This window comes from Caretta caretta, chromosome 7, assembly GCF_965140235.1.
Source record: "Caretta caretta isolate rCarCar2 chromosome 7, rCarCar1.hap1, whole genome shotgun sequence".
In the NCBI taxonomy this organism is placed as follows: domain Eukaryota; kingdom Metazoa; phylum Chordata; order Testudines; family Cheloniidae; genus Caretta; species Caretta caretta.
The window spans coordinates 71,172,349-71,192,002 of NC_134212.1; the positions used below are offsets into that span (position 1 = coordinate 71,172,349).

At 40.2% G+C, this 19,654-nt stretch overlaps 1 protein-coding gene across 2 annotated transcripts in view; it reads left to right on the forward strand.

Annotated features, from left to right (window-relative positions):
* The window catches only part of NRG3 (neuregulin 3), an 894,861-nt gene that overhangs the window by 628,296 nt on the left and 246,911 nt on the right, over window positions 1–19,654 (forward strand). The window lies entirely within an intron of this gene.

A 19,654-nucleotide genomic window follows, 5' to 3' on the forward strand; every position in this document is an offset into this window, starting at 1 on the left:
ATTTGCGTTTCTTCGACATGGCAAGGGTTACTGAAATGAAAAAAATATATAAATGGAGATGGGGGGCCTATACACTTTTAAATACATACTAAATATATGTAAAATAGTTTTGCTATTACTCCCCACAAATAATAGTACAGTAGGCACACAAAAATATGCAAGTACTATCCAGAGATGTTGAGGAGTTTTGCTGTGGAAGTAAACCGTAACCGATGCGCTAATAGTTAGCGGCTAACTGAATTCACACAAAGCCGCAGCGCTGCCATATCATCATCTGCGCATCTGTCAAGAAATACCCCACAATGTTGGCAGTACGCTATATTTTGTAGCGGGATAATTTCACTACAATTAGCTTAAAAACTAGGAAATAAATTTTTTGTTTGTATATTACAGTAATAGTTAAAAATGTATCATGTTAATAAATACATAGCTTTGATTAAACAAAGTAGTTGTACTTACGTACCTGTATTTAATTTGTGTTTTCGATTATTTACCTTTTAAAACAATCTGGCATGTCTCGCACCCCCAGAAAGGGCATCTCGCAACCCAGGTTAAGAACCATTGATCTAGACCATCCTTGAAAGGTATTTGTCTAAAAATCTCCAGTGACTGAGATGTCCAATGACAACCTCTCTAGCAATTTATTTCAGTGCTTAACTACCCTGACAGTTAGGAAGTATTTCCTAATGTCCAACCTAAACCACTCTTGCTGCAATTTAAGACCACTGCATCTTCTCCTATTCTCAGAGGTTAATAAGAACATTTTTTCTTCCTCCTCTAACAACATTTATGTACTTGAAAACTGTTATCATGCTCCCTTCCCCCACCCTCAGTCTTCTCTTCTCCAGACTAAACAAATCATTTTTTTTCAATCTTCCTTCATAGGTCATGTTTTCTAGACCTTTAATGTTTTTTTTTTTCTCTTCTCTGGACTTTCCCCAATTTGTCCCCATCCTTCCTGAAATGTGGCACCTGGAACAGAACACAATATTCCAGCTGAGGCCTAATCAGTGTGGAGCAGAGTGGAAGAATTACTTCTTGTGTCTTGCATACAATGTCCAACCTAAACCTCCTTTGCTGCAATTTAAGCCCATTGCTTTGTCCTATCCTCAGAAGTTAAGAAAAACAATTTTTCTTCCTTCTCTTTGTAACAACTTGAACTTGTAACTTCCTTCTCTTTTACATACTTGACAACTGTTATCATGTTCCCTCTCAGTCTTCTCTTTTCCAGACTAAACAAACCCAGTTTTTTCAATCTTCCCTCATAGGCCATGTTTTCTAGAACTTTAATCATTTTTGTTGCTTGTCTCTGGACTTTCCCCAATTTGTCCACATCCTTCCTGAAATGTGGCGCCCAGAACTAGACACAATACTCCAGTTGAGGCCTAATCAGCATATCTTGCTGACAACACTCCTGCTAATAAATCCCAGAATTATGTTTGCTTTTTTTGCAACAGTTTTACACTGTTGACTCATATTTAGCTTGTGATCCACTATGAACCCCAGATCCCTTTCCACAGTACTCCTTCCTAGGCAGTCATTTTCCATTTTATGTGTGCACAACTGATTGTTCCTTTGTAAGTGGAGTACTTTGCATTTGTCCTTAATGAATGTCATCCTATTTACTTCAGGCCATTTCTCCAGTTTGTCCAGATCATTTTGAATTTTAATCCTATTCTTCAAAGCTCTTGCAACCTCTCCCAGCTTTGTATCATCTGCAAACTTTATATGTATTCTCTATACCATTATCTAAATAATTGATGAAGATATTAAACAGAACCAGACGCAGAACCCATCCCTGTGGGACCCCACTCAATATGCCCTTCACGCGTGACTGTGAACTACTGATAGCTACTCTCTCGGAATCGTTTTCCAACCAGTTATGCTCCCACCTTCTAATAGCTCCATCTAAGCTATATTTCCCTAGTTTTATTATGAGAAAGTCATGCAAGAGAGTAGCAAAAGCCTTGCTAAAGTCAAGCTATTCCTCATCTACCGCTTCCTCTCTATTCACAAGGCCTGTACCTCATCAAAGAAAGCTATTAGGTTGGTTTGGCATGATTTGTTCTTGTCCAATGTCCAATCACTACTAAACTTTTTGGTGAGAACTAAAACAAAAGTGTCATTTAGCACTTCTGCCATTTCCATATTTTCTGTTATTGTTTTTCCTCCCTAGTAGAATAATTGGTCAACCCTGTCCTGGGTCGTCTTCTTGCTTCTAATGCACTTGTAGAATGTTTTCTCGTTATCTTTTATGTCTCTAGCTAGTTTAATCTTATTTTCTGCCTTGGCCTATCTAATTTTGTCCCTACATACTTGTGTTATTTCTATATATTCATCCTTTGTAATGGGGCCTAGTTTCCACTTTGTGTAGGATTCTTTTTTGAGTTTCAGATTATTGAAGCATGTCTTGCCATGCTTCCTATCTTTCCTATACCCTGGGGTAGTTTTCTTATGTGCCCTCAATAATGTCTCTTTGAAAAACTGCCAACTCTCTTGGACTGTTTTCCTCCTTAGACTTGCTTACCATGGGATCTTCCCTACCAACTCCTTGAGTTTGCTAAAGCCTTCCTTCTTGAAATACATTATCTTTATTGTGCTGTTTTCCCTCCTACCATTGCTTAGAATCATGAATTATAATTTCATGATCCCTTTCATCCAAGCTGCCTTCCATTTTCAAATTCTCAATCAGTTCCTCCCAAATTGTCAAAATCAAATCCAAAACAGTCTCTTCCCTAGTAGCTTTCTCCGCCTTCTGAAATAAAAAACATGTCTGCAATACATTCCAAGAATTTGTTGGATAATCTGTGCCCTGGTGTGTGGTTTTTCTCCACAGATATCTGGGTAGCTGAAGTCCCCCTCCTCACCAAGTCCTGTGCTTTGAATGATTTTGTTATTTGTTTAAAAAAAAAGCCTCATCCAGCCCTTCTACCTGGTTAGATGGTCTTTAGTAGACCCAACCAAGACACCCTTGATTTTTACCCCTTTTTATCCTTGCCCCAGAACTTTGCTTCCTCTCAAAAACTATAAACAGGGTAATTGCCTGCAGTTACATGTTACTCCCAGCTCTTTTTTAGCAAACATAGTTTTTTTTCCTCAAAGTGAAAGTATTATGGAGAAAACATATTAAAAACTGTAAAATAACCCTATATGCATGCTAAAAAGCTTACAAGAGGTCATCCCAAATCCATCCTTGGGCTCTGGTAGGTGTCAGTGTTTCAGAACCTATAAACTGGGTTTTTCCCATGGTTACACATATGTAACTGTCTCAGATTCAGAACCAGAACCCTGACTGGGCAGATCAACCTGTTTCTTTAAACAGCTCAGGCCTTTGATCTCCAACCTCTGGGAACAAGTAATCATCACTCACCCTCTCCTCAGGGCACAGCTTCAAAAGGCTGGGATTTTGCATACCAGATGAAGGGGAATTTGCATCAACTTCTCACAGGAAGTGCACTTCACATGTATTGTCCCAAAAGTTCATTCTTGTCTGGCACCATTTCAATATAGTTTTTAGAATTCCCAAGCCTCATCTCACACCTCCCCCTAGCGAGGTTACATACAATCCCAGCACACAGTAATACGTAAAGTTTGTACTTAATACAATAAGGCTTTTCAAGGATATTGCAGGAAATTGCCTGTCACAGTCTGTTTAGCTGTACCAGCAGTGCAGTGCAGTACCAGCAAAAGGCTGCAGCAACTGTGAATTTCCTCAGACAATTGAATAAATCTAGCATGTGGTCATGGATTTGTATTCTTAGTCCTTCGGTCTTTCATTTTCTAAAAGACCTTGATTCCAGGGAAATTCTTAAAAAGTAATATCCCATCATTTTGGTCCTTAGTTACTACAGCTGTGAGGTGCTCAAATTATGGGACCACAAGAAATAAAGATTGTCTTGAACTAATCAGTCATGTTTTGCACACTCCTTATGGCCACAGTCTTGGTGTCATGTGACAAATAAAGTAAGACCTACCAGGGCCTTGTGTACATGTTTATAACCTTATGTGTGAACACACTTATTCCAATGTAAGAATGTTTTTTTTTCAGTCTAGTTTCACAACAGTTTGGAATCTTGACCAAAAAAAGGCACACTTTCACTGGAATAAGTTTGTCCACAAAGGGGGTTATATTAGTGTAAGTGGTAACACTTCCCCATGTAGGTAAGGCCAGATAGCCGCAGTAAGAGATCATGTAGGAGACAGACTACTTTTTTAAAAAAAATCCAGATTCCTGAACGTGCAATGGGAAGGAAAGAGTGCATGCTGAGATAGGCATTGCTCATTTGGTATTTGAAACCCCATTCCATGCCCGAACTGGCCCCTGAAAGTGTGTGTCGTATCTGTATGACAAAATCCGCCCCAAAATAAGAGGCAGAGACTCCAGAAGTCCACTAGGGAGTTGGCTATTGCTAGTGTATTCAGCATGGAAGGTGCTTATATACTTTGGTGATGGAAGAATGCAGAAACCCTAAGTGCGTATCTATATTTAGAAAACTTGCTCTGGAGTAACTACATCCATATAGATGATCACCATTGGTACAAAATGTGGATTACATCACATTCAATTTAAATCAGATTAATCTGCACTGGTGTAAACCCTCTACATTAGGAATTTGCAACTGTGTAACTAGTAGTTACACAGTGCAAGTTTCCTCATTATAGACAACCACTTAAATTCAATACAGCCAGAATAGAGTGTTCTTTTTTACCTACATATTACAACATTTGAAAATTCCTTCTTCTCATCTATTTACTGTGTCTGTTCCAATGCGGGGGTGGGGTTTCTTTATTCTTTTTCTTTCAGTTACGTTTTCAGTCCCTTGAACCTCCTCCTTCAGGCATTTCTATTAGCTCTCATTTCCCTGACACAGTGGTTCTTACATACTTTTCATGGCCTCTTTTGAAATTATGTACAGAATATCTGTGTCTGAGGATGTTCAAGTAAATATTCTGTTTAACATTTTTGTTCATTAATGTGTTTCTTGGATTATATTCCTCTTTGAAAACAATTAACTTTGTAGATGTGGGGCTCCTTTCATCGTGTTTAAATATGTTTTCCGCTTTCCAAGGCATTCAGGATCAATAGTGGTTGACTTTGAACAATGACTTTTGTTTTTTTATAGTTTGATCCAATTTGTGTGCTGTTTGGCTCTCACACCTCAGAACAAAACAAAAACTTCCATTTTTCCTGTTTGAATCCATTTCTCTTGTTTCTGGGTTTTCCTATGTTGTGGAGTTAACTGCTTTTCAAGGTACTAGTAATGGGTTTTGTTTCTTTTGTAATTTTCACTTAAAGGAAAACCTATTCACTGAGAAGAGCTTGAACCTTAAATACAATCCATTTGTTCTTGTTTTCTATCTTTTCATACCATCATAGAATATCAGGGTTGGAAGGGACCTCAGGAGGTCATCTAGTCCAACCCCCTGCTCAAAACAGGACCAATCCCCAACTAAATCATCACAGCCAGGGCTTTGTCAAGCCTGACCTTGAAAACCTCTAAGGAAGGAGATTCCACCACCTCCCTAGGTAACCCATTCCAGTGTTTCACCACCCTCCTAGTGAAAAAGCTTTCCCTAACATCCAATCTAAACCTCTCCCACTGCAACTTGAGACCATTACTCCTTGTTCTGTCATCTGGTACTACTGAGAACAGTCTAGATTCATCCTCTTTGGAACCCCCCTTCAGGTAGTTGAAAGCAGCTATCAAATCCCCCCTCATTCTTCTCTTCCGCAGACTAAACAATCCCAGTTCCCTCAGCCTCTCCTCATAAGTCATGTGTTCCAGTCCCCTAATCATTTTTGTTGCCCTCCGTTGGACGTTTTCCAATTTCTCCACATCCTTCTTGTAGCGTGGGGCCCAAAACTGGACACAGTACTCCAGATGAGGCCTCACCAATGTCAAATAGAGGGGAACAATCACGTCCCTCGATCTGCTGGCAATGCCCCTACTTATACAGCCCAAAATGCCATTGGCCTTCTTGGCAACAAGGGCACACTGTTGACTCATATCCAGCTTCTCGTCCACTGTCACCCCTAGGTCCTTTTCTACAGAACTGCTGCCTAACCATTTGGTCCCTAGCTGTAGCAGTGCATGGGATTCTTCCGTCCTAAGTTCAGGACTCTGCACTTGTCCTTGTTGAACCTCATCAGATTTCTTTTGGCCCAATCCTCTAATTTGTCTAGCCCTCTCTATATCCTATCCCTACCATCCAGCGTGCCTACCACTCCTCCCAGTTTAGTGTCATCTGCAAACTTGCTGAGGGTGCGGTCCACACCATCCTCCAGATCATTAATGAAGATATTGAACAAAACAGGACCCAGGACCGACCCTTGGGGCACTCCGTTTGATACCAGCTGCCAACTAGATATGGAGCCATTGATCACTACCTGTTGAGCCCGCCAATCTAGTCAGCTTTCTATCCACCTTATAGTCCATTCATCCAGTCCATACTTCTTTAACTTGCTGGCAAGAATACTGTGGGAGACCATATCAAAAGCTTTGCTAAAGTCAAGGAATAACACATCCACTGTTTTCCCCTCATCAACAGAGCCAGTTATCTCATCATAGAAGGCAATTAGGTTAGTCAGGCATGACTTGCCCTTGGTGAATCCATACTGACTGTTCCTGATCACTTTCCTCTGCTCTAAGTGCTTCAGAATTGGTTCCTTGAGGACTTACTCCATGATTTTTCAGGGACTGAAGTGAGGCTGACTGGCCTGTAGTTCCCCGGATCCTCCTCCTTCCCATGTTTAAAGATGGGCACTACACTGGCCTTTTTCCAGTCTTCTGGGACTTCCCCCGATCGCCATGAGTTTTCAAAGCTAATGGCCAATGGCTCTGCAATCACATCCACCAACTCCTTTAGCACCCTCGGATGCAGTGCATCCAGTCCCATGGACTTGTGCTCGTCCAGCTTTTATAAATATTCCCGAACCACTTCTGTCTCCACAGAGGGCTGGTCACCTCCTCCCCATGCTGTGCTGCCCAGTGCAGCAGTCTAGTAGCTGACCATGTTCGTGAAGACAGATGCAAAAAAAGCATCGAGTACATTAGCTTTTTTTCACATCCTCTGTCACTAGGTTGCCTCTCTCATTCAGTAAGGGGTCCACACTTCCCTTGGCTTTCTTCTTGTTGCTAACATGCCTGAAGAAACCCTTCTTGTTACTCTTAACATCTCTCGCTAGCTGCAACTAGCACTCCTGCATGCCTGAGCAATATTTTTATACTCCTCCCTGGTCATGTGTCCAATCTTCCACTTGTAAGCTTCTTTTTTGTGTTTAAGATCAGCAAGGATTTCACTGTTAAGCCAAGCTGGTCACCTGCCATATTTACTATTCTTTCTACATATCGGGATGGTTTGTTCCTGCAACCTCAATAAGGATTCTTTAAAATACAGACAGCTCTCCTGGACTCGTTTCCTCCTCATGTTATTCTCCCAGGGGATCCTACCCATCAGTCCCCTGAAGGAGTCAAAGTCTGCTTTTCTGAAGTCCAGGGTCCGTATTCTGCTGTTCTCCTTTCTTCATTGTGTCAGGATCCTGAACTCGACCATCTCATGGTCACTGCCTCCTAGGTTCCCATCCACTTTTGCTTCCCCTACTAATTCTTCTCGGTTTGTGAGCAGCAGGTCAAGAAGAGCTCGTCCCTAGTTGGTTCCTCCAGCACTTGCACCAGGAAATTTTCCCCTACACTTTTCAAAAACTTCCTGGATTTTCTGTGCACTACTGTATTTCTCTCCCAGCAGATATCAGGGTGATTGAAGTCTCCCATGAGAACTAGGGCCTGTGATCTAGTAACTTCTGTTAGCTGCTGGAAGAAAGCCTCGTCCACCTCATCCCCCTGGTCTGGTGGTCTATAGAAGATTCCCACCATGACATCACCCTTGTTGCTCACACTTCTAAACTAAATCCAGAGACTCTCAGGTTTTTCTGCAGTTTCATACCAGAGCTCTGAGCAGTCATACTGCTCTCTTACGTACAATGCAACTCCCCCACCTTTTCTGCCCTGCCTGTCCTTCCTGAACAGTTTATATCCATCCATGACAGTACTCCAGTCTTGTGAGTTATCCCACCATTTTCCTTGATTTCCTCTGATCATCATTAATTTTTTATTTTTTTTAAATCATAATGCTAATTTGGGAATCTGTCACTTTCATAGTATCAGACTATGATATTAAAAATACAGTTCTTTGACTTCACGAAAGGATCAAATAAAAGGAGAAATTAGGTTGTGAAGAATGATGCTCTCCTTTAATCACTTGGGCTAGCATTTCCCAAAGTATAGGGCATGCTCCCACAGGAGGAAGGGCAAAAAGGACTACCCATGGGAGCACAGAAGATATATCAGATAAGATGAATGGGCCCTTTAATAACATATGCTGTTGTGGAAGGCGGGGTGAAATTGTTTTAATTTTCCTGAAGGGAAAAAAGTTTAAGAAATGCTGATTTAGGCCTTAATCTAGTAAAATAAATAATCACATGCTTGTTTTTAAAATTCTTGAATAATCCCGTTGATTACTCAAGTGTTTAATATTGAGCGTGTGCTATGTGGTTTGCTGGATAGGATCTTTTATTTATTTATTTATTTAAAATTTCAATAGTAAAACGAAACCTATCCAATAAATTAGGTACATGGCTGATCTAATTTAAAACCAATAAGAGAGAATCAACTTCAATTATATTGTCTGTTGATATATATACATATATTCAGGAATAGTAGATGACCTAGAAAATTGTGAACCACCAAGCTCCTGTGGCTGCTGTGTTGGGGGAGAGACCCACCTCCTTCCCAGCCCCAGTTTGGGGGCTGCTGCGGTGGGGGAGAGAAGGAGAGACTTTCACTACGGCAAGAAAAGGTTGCATCGGGGGGCGGCAGTGGGGAACTGCTCCCTACTGCCTCCCTACTGCCGGAGCCTTTATCTATTGCCAGAGCCTTTCACTGTGCTGGCTAATGACTCTGGTGCCAGGACACTACACAGCTATTTTTAGCTGTGTAGTCAGAGGAGGCATTTTTGGGGTGTGCAGAGATCCAAGTAAGACAGGCAGATACGTTGGGGATTCAGGCATTTAGGACATTCCACTCTATTCACATAAGCCATGCCTCACCGTATACGCAGTTGTTTATACTCGTGCTAGCTGGACATGCATTGCCTGTACAGTCCACGCTATCCCAAGTGTAGATATTCCCCAAGAGGTAAAATGTTCCATATTTTGTTTATTTGCGCAGGGTTTTTTTTTGGCGGTTTATCTGTTTTTTGTTTTTTCCCCTCTCCCTGTCTATTCTCTGTATTGTATGAAATGACTGCATATACTACAAATATATATGTATGAAATACATATAAAAGCAAATAAGATGTTCCTGTTTATATGTGCATTAATATTTACATAAATTGTTCCTGTCTTCATTGTTTATAATATTAGGTTAGAGATTTCACCAAGCAATAAAAAGGTATTAACTTGACACTGGCTGATAATGATATTATGATTAGATGCAATGTTATAATTTATAAAGTACAACAACATATATGAAAATGTGTGGGGTGAGAAAAATCCCAATCCTTCAAGTATAACTGATGATGCAATCTAGATCTCCTACCAAGGGAATACATTTCATACTCTGTGTTATGACTGAATAGGTTTGTCCCAGACTTCTGATTCTGGGTACAATAGTCATGACATGCCCATTGTAAGATACTTTGAGAATACTGATAGGATATTTTCCATACTGTGAGAATGTATAAAAGTTAGAAAAACAGGCAAAGATATCCAGACTTGAGGTTTTTACCAAGCACTTTCCCTTAACTAAATATAGTCAAAAACATTTTAAAGTAATCTTAGATTCTTTATCAGATTCCCTCTCTAACCCAATGAGAACTCCATTGGATCCCAACTATGATATTTAATTACTGAAAGCTCCTGTGGAGCCCTGCTCCTACAGTATTGTGTATAGGTGGCTGCCCCTAAAACTCCCCACAAAGTGAGGGTCCACAGTGCAGAGCCTTGGCCTGTTTAACTTTTGTGTGGGTTCCCTGTTGGTCTTGAGTTGGGTAATGCATATTAGCCAGCCACCCTCTTTACTATGCAAGGAAAGGCCTCTGTTGCGTAGGTGAGAGAGAATGGTGCCACAGAGGTGGTTGTGTCCTCATTTTTAGCTGAGAGGGGAGACAGAAAATGGACTCCCCCCCCCACTGATGGATTCTGTCTGAAAATTCCAAACAGTGAATATTGCATTAAGTATTAGAAGATATTTTACAACATGCTATATGTGTACCTAAGAATGAAGAAAAGTCGACCTCTATGGAAGGAACAGTATGTCACAACGTTAAAAGCTGTTTTGTAGCTAGTACATAGAAGGGAGCCAATATAAGGTAGTGCGTGGCTTGGGTGAATTCTCACTAGTGAAGGAAAAGAGGCCATGGAATTTTAATCCTTCACATTCTTGAGCAAATTAATTCACAACTTTTGTTTATTTTAAAAAAAGAGTAAAATATGCACAGCAAGTTAAGGCTGACAAATGAAAAATTTAAATGCAAACAGATGAAATGCTCTTTGCATATTTAATGTATATGAAGCTGAACATGTATTATGATTGAGTTTTCTATAAATGGACTTAATTGGTTAGCTATTTTTGTCATGCTAAAACTCCCCAAGTTTAACAATGGGCGTCAAAAGTAAGAATTTGCTGGTTCTGTTAAGTGACGTGTCCATAGAAATTGCTCACAGCAGCAAAGAGAAAACCATCAATTATTTACATTACTATCATATTATAAAGTGTCTATTTATATTGATCTTAGCCTTTTTTTTCTTTTATTGAGGACTTAACAATTACTCTGAAACCAGTGTTGTATTTTATCAGCTTCACTTTGGAAAAACACTAAAATCTAATCAATAAACCTGGCAGTTCTTTACGCATAACCATATCATCCACAGAGATTTATGCTTCTGGCAGCTGATGGTCAATAATCTCTTATATCTTCTGGGAAACATAAACATAAATAAGCAAGCAGCAAGAGACTGGGAGGTAATCCCTAGGGTCCCATGAGACAGGCACAGCAGTCACAGTTATTTGCCAGCAAACGTGAGTAATGGCTTCCTATCAGGGCGATATGAGCACATTCAATTTAACACACCTGCTGACAAACCCAAACATTTCATCTTCTCAGTAAGTAAACCATGATCAACTCTCAGTCAGCTGTCTTAGACAAATCAATAAGTGTGGTCCTGTGAAGGAATCTCTGTCTATCTCATGGCACCATTATTAACAGCCTTCCTTTTATTTTTGAAATAAAGTTTAAAAACACAGCTCCAACTTGGTTGTTGTACCGTGTTATACTGTAATATCTTGTGAAGTATTTTCTGAAAAAGTCTATTCAAAAGAAAAATTATGCATGGAGTAGTATATTCCTTTGTATGGTTTAACAGATGAAAATGATACTGTAAGATTTCCTAACCAGTTTATTTCCCTTTTGGTCACTGTGTGTGGAATTTGCTCCTGTACGATAGGCCAGCACAAGTCCTATGAACTACTTATATTTTACTTTAAAGGCTTGAGCACCAAATACATCCTGAGGTGGCTCGCTGCACAAAGGTTAATTTCATTCTTTTTTCCTTAATTCCCATGGTTAAATAGCAACAAGTGGTTGAAAGTTTCACTTGACAGTCTTGTCATCAGAATTTCCATTCTCACCACAGGAAAATATATCTGTCCAAATTTAACTGTTCAACCTTACCTTAGATTCTTATTGATGACTGCCCCCCGCTGCCCCATCCAACCCCTCCTCTCATTCCTGACGGCCCCCCTGGGACCTCTGCCACATCCAACCACCCCTTCTCCCTATCCCCTGACTACCCCCGGAACTCCCAGCCCTGACTGCCCCCTGCCATTGCATCCAACCCCTCCTTCTTCCCGACTGCCCCCCTGGAACCCCTGCTCCCATTCAAGCCCCCTGTTCCCTGCCCTCTGACCACCCTAACCCCTGTCCACCCCTCCCCGAACTCCCCTGCTTCCTGCCCCTTTACCGCGCTGCCTGGAGCTCCGGTGGCTGGTGGCATTACAGCCACGCCACCGCGCAGCACAGAGCACCAGGTCAGGCCGGGATCTGCAGCTGCGCTGCCCCAGGAGCTGGTAGCCCTGCTGCCCAGAGCATTGCACCAGCAGCGCAGTGATCTGAGGTTGCGGGGGAGGGGGAACAGCGGGGGAGGGGCTGGGGGTTAGCTTGCCGGGCAAGACGGGCCCGTGGGCCGTAGTTTGCCCACCTCTGGTTTAGACCTGATCCAAACCCCACTGAAGTGAAGCCCACTGATCCTAAAAGTATATTATTTAAAATATCTTCTTATCCCACTAATGGTTTGATTCTACTGTCCTTTCTATTTTGAGTTGTACTTTAACTTTGTCTCTTGTCAGAAAAACATGGTGTTTCTCTACTTGCAATCCATTGCTGGGTGTGGATGATGGAAAAAGAAATTTGGCCAAACAAGCTAGTTACTTTTATTTTCCTTTCCTAAGGTACAATTTATCACTTGATGCATGTGTTACAAATGCCCAGAGCCAAGCCAAATCTAAATATATATTCCCACCCTGGTTCTCCTATTAAGGCTGTTAATTCATATATTCTGTAAATGGAGTTAAAAAACCACACATTGTTCCTCAAACCTGCAAATTTGCAGTAATCAAACTAGAAATAAAGCGGATGTAAAGGATACACATGCTACAGTAAAATGTTAGTATAATTTTAATAAGGAACTTACTATCCATTGTCTAGCAATGTTCATTCATATCAGGAGATCTGTGATTTTACACAGCAATTTGGGGAAGACCAGAGCTGATCTGAGCCAAAAGCAACCACCAAAATCGTAGGAAAACTATTACTGATAAAAGTGTTTACATTGGGTATCTGATTATCTTAGTGCCAGAACCAATGCCCATTGGTGTAGTCTTTGTCTTCAGTGGACATTGGATCAGGCTCCAAGAGAGGCAGCATTGTTCATGGTTAAAATAGTGACTGAGTCATAAGATCTGTGTTCTGTCCCTGATTCTGCTGCTTGCTCATTTGGACGATGTACTTATGGCTAGGTTGTGGACATAAACCCATTGTTGCACTGGAGTAAAGTGCAGAGAGATTGTGCTCCATCCAAATGCTACTCTGGACCTGGAATGTCCAGCTCAAAGCCAACCCCATGGTAAGTGTTCTCCCCCCACCCCAGTACAGAAATACATCTTAAATGATTTAGTTCTAGCTCTGTTGCTTGCGCACATAAATTCCACAAATGATTTTTTTAAAATCATAACAAAATGTATTTACTTATTAATGTTGGTAAGAGAATTTTGACACTGACAAAAGCTTTGTTCAAAAGCTTGTCCCTGTTGTCATAGACAACCTGTGGAACTCATTGCCATGGGATGTTGTAAAGGCCAAAAGTATAAATGGGTTCAAAGTAGAATTAGCTAAAATCATGGAGCATAGGTCCATCAATAGCTATTAGTCAAGACAGTCAGGGATGCAACCACGTGCTCTGGATGTCCTTAAACCTACAATTGCCAGAAGCATCTGGCACTGGCTGGTATCAGAGACAGGATACTGGGCTAGAAGGACCATGGGTCTGATCGAGTATGGCTGTTCTTATGTTCATAAGGACAACTGCCTGGTTGAGATGGGATAACAGGTGTTTTATTTGGAAATGGGAGTGACTTCAGGGGTTTTTATCTACAGACAAGGTAGTTTTTTCCCCTCGAATAGAACAACATATAGCATTTCAATATAGTATTTTTCAGCATATGTATTCAGGGCATTGCTCTCCACATTAAGACTAGACACACTGGTAGGTGTGTGTGGGAAAGTGCCATACTACAGATCATATTGCACCTGTCTCTGTGCATTATCAGGGGACTTTGTTTGCCAAGACTGACTCCCATAAGGGCATGGAATTAACATTAAAATAGTTAGTAATATGGAAGATAAATGACATCCCTGTATAAGATGAAAGTAACTGGAGAGAAAGTCACTACTAGATAAGAGAGGAAAGTTTTCCACATTCCACTTATGCAAAAAGTAACCCTCTTTCATGGTTACCTAAGTTATGGCAGATATTTTCCCCCTGTAATTCAAAGTTAATGAAAGAACAGTAAGTATTTTAGTATCATGAAAAACCAACCAACCAAAGAATCCCTCTGTAGTCATTATTAATTAAGTTTTCATTTTAAGAAGCATAACTGCATTTTTTCATTTAACTGAAAAATAAATATGTTTGAATATGAATTGGAATGGTTGGGTAACCAGTTCGCAATCAAGTGAATTACCAAGGTGGCCACCCAGAACAGATCCAGATGGTCCTTTCTCTATATAGAAAGGAGAACGCTCAACCATGCCTCAGGTGTTTTTAGATAGGATTTTTTTTATGCGAATAACAGTTTTATTATTTTACCAACTGTGCAAAGCTTTTCAAATTGTACCTGAAGTGATACTATAAGCTTTCACCATGGATTATGTCTGCTACCTGGGATGACTAACATTCAGTACAATACATCTCTTCACGCTCCTGTGTTGGGCAGTGTCTGATTCAAAGAGTGCAACTGGATACTGACATAAACACCAATCCTGCATCAGGTTTCACTATAATTGTACCCAGACCCTATTAAATATCCCATTGACTTCAGTTGCATTGTGGTTGGTGTTGGAGTCCATGCTAATAGAATCCAATACATGATCAGAGCTGTAAATTGCCAGCATGTGAAACTTAATATTACAAGTACCAAGCACAAAAATGGAGTGTTTTATGTTCATTAAGAAAGGGCCTTAGTGTGAGAGAACCAGAAAGCAAAACTGGTTAGTCTATAAATAAGAAATAAGATTCTCTGTTTCAATTGTCTAAGCTAAATAAAACGCTAAAAGTAAACAAACAGTAGAAATGGTGAAAAGTATATTAGAATTTTAAAGTTATTTCCCCTTTACTCATTTAGAAAGTATTTAGGACTTAAGTGTAACTAAAATGGTAACATGGACTTAATGGAACTTAAGTGGTAACACAGGTATTGTGCTAGCCCTCTGAACAAGGGGACAGATCCTCGGTTGGTGTAAATTGTTATAGTTCTAGTGCAGACAATGGAGCACCTACTCCCAGTTACGAGGGGTGAATTTCATAATTCCATAATTAGCTATTAGTTGAACGAGTAAAAACTTTTCAAAATTACTGAGTTAAAATTCAGGTTATGCCACTGACTCACGATCCTGAGTGAGCTGTGTCCGCTCTCTGCCTCAGTTTCCCAAGTTATAAAGTGAGCTCAATAATACTTACCTGCATGTCACAAAGGTGTTGTATGGATTAACTAGTTAATGTCTGCACAGTGCTGCAAACATCTCAAGTGCTACATGAATAGTCAGTATTGTTATTTTTTTTTTATTTAGTTGTGATTTCTAGCACTTTTGCAAATCGAACCACAACATTTAGGAGTCTGAATAGAAATTAAGTTGTTTTGAAAACTAGCTAAGAATGTTCAAAACTGCTGAGTAAATTTTATTCAAACTTTACAAAATATTTGCTTTTGGGCAGAATACAAATATTTTAAAAAATAATCAGCCTCAAAGAAATTTGTTTAATAAATTACATGCAACTGATAGCTGGCAGCCAGTTTAATGATGGCTGTATTCAGAAAGCCTTGTTTAGGGACAGCTGTGTTCAGGAGCTCCAGATCAAGGAATTTAGAATCCCTGAAACCATAACAGGTCTTAAGTTATGAAATTACAAATAAATCTTCCAATTTTTTTCTTTGTTCTTACTGAAAATATATTGAAATTCAGCTTTAAATTTCAGTAATCAAGTTCTCAAAAGTCAGACATTTCCTAAAGTTAAATACTCAGCCTGATCTCGGCCTTGCTGTTTACTGTCTTTAAAACATAATTTAACAAATATTATCTGTTAATACAATGTACATTGTAAAGCATGTATACAAACTTTAATTTAAGATAAAGCAGGGGTCGGCAACCTATGGCACTCGTGTGATTTTCAGTGGCACTCATACTGCCCGGGTCCTGGCCACCAGTCCAGGGGGCTCTGCTGTCAGCCTGGGGTCCTGGCTGCCAGCCCGGGGCTCTACAGCCACTCCCCAGCTGTAGCCCACTGGCCCCAGCCTGGGGCAGTAAGGTGTGCAGACAGGAGCAAGAGGGGGCACAGCTCAGCACCCCCACCTTAAAAATTGTTCCAGCACCACTGTACTGGGATATTTTAAAGTCCTGATTTGCTGCTTACATCACTGTCACGCCACGTGGAACAACGCGCTGCGTTTGACTGTGAGATTAGAATGTACATGCAAGAACTGGAATCAGAATTTTCTGACAGATTTCAAGATTTCCATCTATTTGGCCCAATGCTTTCTTTTCTAATTAAACCTGAAAAATTCAATGAAAGCGACTTGGATTTGTCTGTATTTCAGTGAATGGGTGTTGAAGATTTCGAAATGCAGCTCATTCAGTTAAAAAGCTCAGAATTGTGGGCATCAGAGTTTGGAGATCTGCGGAGTGCACTTGAAGCTACTGAGAGATATCATGGGGCCTCTATTCTGACCTGCTGGACATCTCTGCCAGTGAAATGTAACTGTTTGAAGAAAATGGCGTGTGCAATGCTTTCAGCATTTGGATCCACATACCTGTGTGAACAGGTATTTTCACACATGAAATCTGTCCTCTTGTCCCTCTCAGAGCCGGTTAACAACTGATCACGCAGAAGCCTGTGTGCAGCTTAAAGTATCCAAATACATGCCAGATACTGGAAAACTCAGCAAGGAAAAGCAAGGGCAAGGATCACACTAAATTGATAAGATTTGCATTTTAATTTAAATGTAAATGAAGCTTCTTAAACATTTTAAAAACTTTATTTACTTTACATACAACAATAGTTTAGTTGTATATTATAGACTTATAGAAAGATACCTTCTAAAAACGTTAAAATGTATTACTGGCACGCGAAACCTTAAATTAGAGTGAATAAATGAAGACTCGGCACACCAATTCTGAAAGGTTGCCGACCCCTGAGATAAAGCCTTACATGCATTACACATACTGTTAGTACTGTGTTATGTTGCTGGGTAATGTGGGGAATTAGGAAACTCTTTTGATTAAGGAACAAGACTGGAAGTTGGAAGTCTTGTTTCCTAGTTCCATTCCCGTTACATATTTCCTTAATAAGGTTCTGAAATCCACTTAATCCAAATTTTCAAAAGGGACCTTTTATTTTGGGTGCCTCAATTTTGCATGCCCAAACTGAGAAACCTGGTAGAAATTCTGTCCTGAAGTCAGTGGGAGTTTTGCCATTGTTTTCAATAGGGCCAAGATTTCACCCTTATAAACTTATTTTTAATGGGCTCAGTCCTACAAGGTATTAAGCATTCCAGCTTTTGATCTAGTGAAGCACTTAAGCATATGCTTATCTTTAGGCACGTGAGTAGGCTGATTCAAGCCAGTGCAACTGCACACACACTTGAAATTAAGCATGCATTTAGGTGCTTTGCTGGATGAAGGCCAGTGTGCCCAGCATCAAACAGAATCGACCTTAGAGGTGCTAAGTACCAGCAACTCCCATTGACTATTGTTGGAGTTTCAAGTGCTCTATCTGCTAAATCTGGATTTTGGTCCCTAGATGTGAACTAGAAAATGTTTCAGAAAAGTCTGCATGTGATGCTAGTTTGCAGTCTTTGCAATGTTGCAAAGTCTGACATCTGTTCAGTGTTTTAAAATAGTTTGAAAAGACAGCTGTTCTCTTCTGCAGGAGTACTCACAAGTGTATTAAAATGCCATAGGATCTGTATTTACAAAACATAGGTATATAAAAAGAGAAAAGTGAAGTAAAATTGTATACTGCAGAGTAATTTATATTTTTATTTACATATATGAAATATATGTTTACCAAGGTCTAAAATTAGATCATAATAAAAAACAATAACAACCCAAAAGCCCTACCGCCTCTACTAAAAACAAAAGAAAACAACAAAAGACAAACATGCCTTTCACTTTCCTCTGTTGTTTTAATTATTTCTCTTAGGTTTTTCATCATGCTTGCCGAGAGCTAGTATTTATGTGAAATACAGAGAGTGATGTGATGTATCCTGCAAACACAAAAGCAACCTAATTGTAATTGAATAGATGCAACTGAGTTGGGCACTGGTGACCTCTTCAGGGGAAAAGGGGAAAGGAATCTGGCTTTAGAGTGGGACTCGAATTGCAGAGGTTAATCCATCCTAGTGGTTGAACTAACCTTTGTGGCTTTAATATTTCCCATTAAAGCTGCGTGGGAAAGGGGACCTGAGGATTTTCATATAGCATCTATTTGATTTCACCTTTGCTGCTCTCCCCTCCCCCCAGTACCTCCGGTGTGTGGCTATTCATGGAGGCCATACAGAACCCTGCTGTGCATGCTCACAGAATCCTGTCTCCTTCCATGAGCAATGGAACTGCACCGTTTTTACTGCCACATAATCTTGCAAATGCATGGAGGAGGAAGCAGGATTTTCCCCTATGAGAAGATTAAGATTAGATCATGTTGTAAGTGTTGCTCTTTATTTCATCAGTAGAGTCTCAAACCTTTAATTATAGACTCTTTTTAGAATCGGCTTGGCGTGCGAAAGAGTCAGCCCTAAAGGAGACTGTGGGCTGAATTCAGCCCATGTTATGATGTTGTCATTGCCTCTGGCTGATAGCAAATATTTAGGAAAGGATTGTTAGACTGTTTGCCAAGGGTGCTTCAAGTGTGCCCCTCTAGCTTCATTCAAGATGCAGCCCACTCCCAAATACAAGCAGTATAGTCTTGCAGATTTTCCTCTTAGTGTAGAAAGGGAATTTCTAACATTTTACCAGATGGTAAGAGGTCTTGAAATACTGATTTAATTAATGGAAATCCCATCGCCAGATGACAGCTTTTGTGGAATGTCAACCAGTAGCACAATGTTCTGTCATAGGGGCAATACTGTCCTTCTAAAACTGAATTTAATAAGAGTCAACCCAGTTATTTAAAAATAGGTGATCATCTTGGATGGGAGAAGAAAAAGACACTAAAAAAACCCAAGTGCATTTAAATTCAGAACGTCATCAGAAAGTGATTAGTAGGAGACTTGTAGGGATTGCTGCAACTGGGATATGTTGTGTAATATCAGTTTAAGCTTTCAAAGGTCATTATGTAGTTTTAAGGAATTTTCTGAGAGCATAGCAAAGTTGGGCATCGGTGAGAAAACATCCGTTGTATTTAATACAATGCAGAGGGCTTACCTAGACTATTTATGTGACATATTAACACTCAAATGTTATGATACTTTTATTTTAACAAGAACAAACAGTAATTAATTATTCAAATTGTTTTATAATCTCAACTGAAAGTTTTCCTTCCTTACTCATCAGCCACGACTAAGGAGGTGTACCAGAATAAAATATATTGGCCCATATCATCCTTCTCCCCCTGCCTCCTCCACCTGCTTATGACTGTCCATGTATGGAAGGGACCCCTTGCACAAATATCCCCCTCCCATGCAAAAGGAGAGGTCAGTCACTTCTGCGGCACTGCCCCCTTCCAATGTTGTAGATCCAGGATCGACCCAGAGAGAGGGGGTGTGAAGACTGAGGTGGCTGGAAGGAGTGGGTAGGGGAGGTTACGAAATAAGTATAATTCTCCCTC